The sequence below is a fragment of the Amphiura filiformis genome, chromosome 11, assembly GCF_039555335.1.
Source record: "Amphiura filiformis chromosome 11, Afil_fr2py, whole genome shotgun sequence".
Taxonomy (NCBI): Eukaryota; Metazoa; Echinodermata; class Ophiuroidea; order Amphilepidida; family Amphiuridae; genus Amphiura; species Amphiura filiformis.
The window spans coordinates 14771483-14778636 of NC_092638.1; the positions used below are offsets into that span (position 1 = coordinate 14771483).

Below are 7154 nucleotides of genomic sequence, written 5' to 3' on the forward strand. Positions count from 1 at the left end.
TTTTTTTCCCAAAAAGACCTAATTTTTGTTGGTGTTTTGGGGAAAAATCCATATCTTCAATACGAAAGGTCAACATTTTCAATTGATCGTCGGCTTTTTCATCCCACCTACATAAACTTTAAGTATAAATCATCAGATTTATAAAGTTTACTTCAAGTACTGTTAAATATCAAAAATATCAATTTTAATGATTTGCCATAAAATGTGTATTAAATTGCGAATTTCAAAAATCCAAATTATTTGATATCAGAATGACATTCTTTGTATTCAGAATGCAATTCGATATGTCTGATGTGCTCTAATGTCCCAAAATAAATACTGTCCAAACGTTCATACCCCAGCCCTTAATCAGCTATGCCCTCTATTCAATTTAAACAACGGTTTTTGTTGTTCGTTTTATTTAATTTTTTTAGGTGCAATCAGCAAGCATCTCATGCAATAGCAAGGGTGAAAATAAGTGGGATACGGGAGCCGTTTAGCCCCCAGAAACTATGAAATAGCCCCTGGTCCCATCTAAATTTAAGCAGACCAGGGGACACTTTTCTTCAGAAACTGGCCCCTGGTCACTTTTATACCCAAAAATTTAATTCCATAGCCATAATTATATACCTCATATATAGATTCCTGTCATCTGATTGGTTGAAAGTGCAGTCATTGAATTAACTATGCCCGCAAAATGAACTATGGACCGGTCCATGGAAATGAACTATGGACCGGTCACGTCACGATCAAACTGCGCGTTTTTCCCAGCGTAAAATGATATTACGCACGCGTTAATGTTTTCACGCGTTATAATTACGCAGAAATCGCAGATTGTAATCTGTGTGCCGTTCGCATTGAAACTATTAATTTCTCTTCCCAAAATCGATGCTTTTAACCAAACAGATGACAAGAATCTTAAGATTTAGTATATAAAACAAATATTGACTGCTTTTTATTCGGGGCATGGTTAAAATTATAGGCCCGCGGTGATCTCAAAACCATGACTATGCCCCTCGGCTACGCCTCGGGGCATAGTCATGGTTTTGAGATCACCTTGGGCCTATAATTTTAACCATGCCCCTCATAGCAGTCAATATTTGTATAATGCATGATGAACTTATCCAGAACAAATGTTGGCCCCTTGTTGATTAGAAGTGGCCCCTGGTTCCATGTTGAATGAAGTGAACCAGGGGCCATTTTGTGTAAAAAGGAGCCCCTGGTTCACTGTTTCTTATTTTCACCCTCATGCAATAGGCCGGCCTACACCTATCCTTCAGTTCGTTATACAAACGCTCATTCGTAATTGCATTGGCTGGTATCATACTGTCATGCGACTTATCGTGTCGGCAAGCAAGACTCAAAACTTTAACGAAAGGATGTCAACAAACGCGCACCATAACGCCGCGGTACACGTGACGTGACACGCTCGCACGTGGACGCAAGTTGCCGAGAGGGATGAAAAGGAGGTTACCATTTACCATGAAAGATAAACCAAATAATTCTCACTACTTTCAGGCTCTGTTGCTTTTACAATCCAGAGAGGTTGCGTCAGCCTCACGCTTAGCGCTTTGAACGCCTGGCGCTACTAGCACGCTATTTCCGTGGGGCCACAAACTGCGGCTACACCAAATAATCGGAATAATTGCGACCCGACGATGAGCTGATCTCGCCTGTAAACATGGTAAAACGGGGCATCAACTTACTAACCATGCTATAAACGGCAAGATTTAATAATTATTGAGGTCACAGCGACACAGTAGTCAGCATGGTCAGGAGGAGTGACAGTACACATGGCACAGTACGCATATTTGCAAGTAATATTATTCAGCTTCATGCTGCAAGCATATCTACTCTAATATGGTGCTATGCATCATATAGGCTACTATTATTATTGAGTCAATGAGTCTTCAGCAGGGATTTGTGCATGAACTGTACCGTGTTATAAAATTGCCGTATTTCATAAGGAAATAAATCGAACTAAAAACCAGGCTCTATAGAAAACGAGAATTCTCCAAGAAGAATCTGTATGGACTATAGAATATGTCTGGCTGTAAAGTTAAAACACGGGAACAAAGGACCATTTGCATTTTAAAGTTTCAAGTGTATACACACTTACTGATGTAGCACCACGGAAAATTGTCTAGGCCTATACACACACTACATCCTAAAAATCTGACAACAATTTTATTTCGTAATTTAGAGAAAATGCGTACGCCATGGATAGCGGACAAGATAGCGGACATAGCGATTTAAGCATTCGCTCACTTCTATATGAATACCTGAGTGGAAGAAGGGCCCAACTCCAATTTTTTACAAAAATGAGTTAGACCCAGCATTTTATTGCCAGCAGATTGTTCTTCCTTGTGTGTGAAAGATGAGCCAAAATCAACTCTCCAAATAGTCTTTCAAGTACACTTAATCATGGTTTTCATATAAGAAAGGCCCAACTCCATGGAGTTGGGCCCTTCTTCCACAAATATTGGGTTAAACAGGAATTGTGTTCATCCATGAAATCTGCTTTTTACTACAATAAACTTTCTTGACATGCTTCTACTTGTGCAATTAATGGATAATTACCAAATTTCTATTCTATTTATAACACATCTGCTTACTGAAACTGGCACTTGCAGTATATTAGTGGAAGAAGGGCCCAACTCCAGCTCAGTATTAAGACCTGTATCGTTGCCATGGAAACATCATATTTAATTTTGAATGTATGTAATATTGTATATTCATGTATTAAAGGTCCACTGAAGATGAAAACATTCTGCCTATAAAACTTTTCCAAATATTAAGTTTTTCCTTAATATCTCAAAAACAGTTTTGATGGAGTTGGGCCCTTCTTCCACTCAGGTATTCATATACTAGTATACTTCTATATATATATACGGTTACATATATGGTCATTTTCACGGTAAAGGGTGTAACTTTGGATTTTTAACATTTTGATCCGTAGTTTTCTAATAAAGCCACAGAATTCCATGATTTTTGGCCACATAAGTCATCTAGTTAGCAGCTACCTTGGGTAGCATAATCATCTTCGGGAGTTACTGCGTTCAGTTTTAGCAGGCTTAAATGTACCTAATATTGCCATTTTGAAAAACTGTAAAAAACAGTAACATTTTTGTAAAACCCTGTGTTTTCTTCAGTTAGTTCATGGATAATTTTTCTTATCCTGAAAGTACGGTCATATGTTCAGTAAACACTGCCACATTAGATTTAATTGTGAACAGCCCTGTATTTTTGAGAACCGGACTTGATATTTGTCGTTTCGAGGCTTCATTTTCCGTTAACAATTGTTAACAAACTTTGTGGGTATAGCTTTGGTTCATAATTCTTGGTTATTTCTTCACTTCTTCTTGATTCATAACAGTTGATATCTTAACTTGAAATGGGTAACAAAAATTAGTTGATTTGCAAGCTTTTAAAATTTTTATAAAATCTTGACTTCAAAGAGCCGATTTTCCGTTAACTTTTTTGAAGCCTCCGAAACAAACTGTTCAGCAAGCTTGGGCAAATATAAATGAAAGAGCTCATCCAATCTATTTATCAAAATGTAACAAAGTAGATCCTCAAGTCACTTGTTTTTTAAATCATGGAGATATATATCACCGTTTGAAAATGGGACCCAATACAAACTTTCCGTTAACAATTGAAGCCTCCGAAACAAATGAAGCCTCCGAAACAACAGTAAACTTAATTATCATCTATGCATATCTAAATTGGTATGTTCCATATTGATATCTGCATTGTAATTGTTGCATGATATGTGCAGAATGTAAAAAAAAAAAAAAAAAATTGATATTATGGTTAATGCTTGAAAAATATACTGATATCCAAGAAAGCCCGTTTAGGAGGCTTCACATGCAAATAACACCATACTTAACAAATGGGTGAAAAAATTATCATGTTATAAATCTGCAATATCTGCCGCATAGAATCATTGATTCAATACACACAAGAAAATAACAGCTTAGATGATCCCAACAGTGTTGTTTTCAAAAAACTACTTCTGCCATGTTTAACCATTGTAAACATGAAGCCTCGAAACAAAAAAAAATGACTTGCTGTGATAATTTAATTTTTGTCACAACTGAAATTCAATACTTAGAAGCAAAGCATGAAAATTGGTAATTGTGATATTTTTTACCTATTTTTTCATGTCAACTTGTAGTAGTTAGCCAAATATTTTACTTTTATGATCACCTGTGTTGTTAACTGAAGCCTCCGAAACACAAATCGCTTGAATTGCCAATTCTAAAAAATAACTCCAATTTCTGTGAAACTTGGCTGGGAGGTTCCTTTCATCAAGTAGTATTTGTACATGAAGTTAGACATTTAAATTATTTTAGGAACCCAATTAAAACTTAAAAAATATGTTTAAGGTTGGGAAATTTCCATTGCAAATGACCCTTGATGTTAAAAATTTTCAAAATTGCAATTACAAACATAGCAAAAACATGGTATAAAATTTAACTTATATCTGTTGACTTACTTTGGAATGGGATTTCACATGTATTCCAGCTTTCATGTCATAATTTTCTGAGCTTATGTAAAATACATTTTTTCTTAGATTTTAACCAAAATGTTATGGAAATGTCAAATTCTTTATCAGAAATCAAAAGGTTTAAGCCTTGAAACACTATTTTACTGGAATTTAAGTTGCTTCTATGCATGATTACAGTAAACAGAAACATATTTAAGTGGTTTGAAATTTTGACCCTAAAAATCAAAAGTTACACCCTTTACCGTGAAAATGACCATATATGTAAAACTACCAATAACCAGAAGTGACTCATTGCACGCTGTGCAAAATCAGAGAACCCAACTTCTAATGATAAATTGATAATTACATTTGATTGTTTGTTTGTTTGTTTGGGTAACTTTCAATGCAAAATCCATGGTCCATACCTACCCATGCAAAATGCAGCGCCAGGCTAGCTTTGTATTTAGTTTATATTTACATTTGTAATTTTGTATAATATGCGATGTCATTGAAATTTGCAAAATAATAGCAGTCAATATGGGAACAAAACCCGCCAAGTCATTTCAACTGCATGCAGCTGCCACTGGTTCTCCTATTTGTGTTATTTTATTAGTTAAGTTTTACAGAAAGCAAATCATTTTAAATAAACTGATTGAAAATATTTAAAATATCTATATTTATAACATGATTTAAAACTAATTCAGCGTGCGGACATGGCAGTGAATATGCATGGTACACAATGAAATGGCGACATGCATGCGGGATATGCATGGAGCTTGAGCCACCCAGGATCTCCCACAATAGATCCCCGTATTTTCTTCAGTACGCCACACGGGAAGGTCACCGCTCGCAGCTAGTGTGTGACATCGACATCATGATACGACTCAACAGTCAACACTGCTTACATTGAATTGAATGTCAAAAGCGCGTCAAGCTGATATTATCATCCACCTTGTTTAATTTCGGTGATAAGAAACCGACCGCTCTATGCCATTCAGATTTCAGGTTTTATATACGAGCTGTTCTTCCAAAGATGACAATTTCGGTGCTATTAAACGTAGCAAAGTTGGTTTTCGGGTCAATTATAGTTTGATACATCCATGCGGAGATTGTGCAAGCTTCAGCAAATGACGTTTCTATATAAATATGGCTACTGCACTGTTTACGTGTATATATTTTTATTTAGCGAAATATAATTTATAAAGCATGAAAGATTCCGTGTACAAAATCAATTTGGAAACTCTTTTTATTTCAAAAATAATTTTCTGATGCTGTGAATGTTCTAAGGAATCATTTCCATGCCATTATACTGTTAAATCAGCTGTATAGTAGATGATGGTACCGCCTTTTCAAAGTATGTCTGGTTTCAACCAACTCCCAATGTAAATTTATATAAGCCATTTTGTATTACTGTACGTATATTGCAATACAATGGCGCAGCCATAGTCACGCCATGTACGTCATCTCCTATTTCCAAACGGCAATGCGATTTTTTAACATTTTTCGCCCAATGTAGACCAACTTACCTTTATCAAATAGTACTTTCCACTTAAATATATTTCCAAATTGTAAACGGTAAAGATATAATAATTCCAAATGTTTGTAAATTATCCGAAAAGAGCGCATTCCATTTGAGGTGCGATTCTCGTAGCCGCGGTTATACTTACTTGTCAATTGTGTACATGTACAGTATGATGTACCATAATACATGTGGTATTGATTTGCGGGCAGCCCTGCTGAGCCGCACACAGAATTGAGTTATGATTGCTGTGTTGCTAACTAATATTACCCAAATATACGCCCAATATGCTAATTCGTGAAGAAAGGTCACCCCGGCGACAGCTCGTTTTAAAAGTAATTAAAGTATGGAAGCCGCCATTACCCTGCCATCGCGTAGGCCTGGAACACTACCGCGATTTCTACCGGCTATATCGCGTCCGTGCTCTGCGTTCAAGTCATGAAAAATCGCGGCTTGCTGCATCCACCGTTAGACTTTTTCAAGCCTGCTACAGTGCATTTTTTTCAAATGTTGAACAGGTTTTTGAATACTTTTAATTATATTTTTTAGCGCATCCATGAACTTAATTTATCAAATGCATTAAATCAACCAACAATCCCGCTATCCGGGCCAAGATTTATACAAGAAAAATACTGTTTCAATCACGAAAATTAACCTAAATTTCTCGCATACACGTAAGACTTGGCGATAGTCTATTCAGATATTGTTGTCAAGCTCGAGGTGATTGACCCCTAATGATTGACAGTTGGGAACGCGTACTGTGCGCGATCTGAACGCGTAGTCAAGGTAGCCGGGTTCTAAAGTGGGTGCTAAAACCTCAAATGGCGACCTCCATGCGTGTACCGGGGGTGCTAAAGTGGAACCAAAACAACAGCGGGAATCGTGTGTTAAATCGACATAGAAAAGAACAGGAGGGATCAGCGAAATTTACTGTCAGCCCTCTGGAAAGGTCTTGTCACGCGAACATTATCTGCAATGGATGGGCGTAAAGACTGCTTTACGTCTTATCAACAAGGCTGTCTGTCCACCACTAAATCATGTACAAATACATTGTACCAAGATGGGGACAGTCAATAAGGGACCGTCCATTATTAATGCTAGAGGGTCGGCCGGGGGGTCTTCGAAAAATCTTGTAGATGTGCCACGCAGGCTTTCGGATGCTGACTT

General features: G+C 36.9%; 1 protein-coding gene across 1 annotated transcript in view; it reads right to left on the minus strand.

Moving 5' to 3' along the window:
• The window catches only part of LOC140163499 (uncharacterized), a 50481-nt gene extending 44339 nt beyond the window's left edge, over positions 1–6142 (minus strand). Inside the window, exon 1 of the mRNA XM_072186813.1 lies at positions 5995–6142. The gene's annotated coding sequence lies outside the window, so the exon portion shown is untranslated. The remainder of the gene's footprint in view (positions 1–5994) is intronic.
• Positions 6143–7154: the final 1012 nt, after the last annotated feature.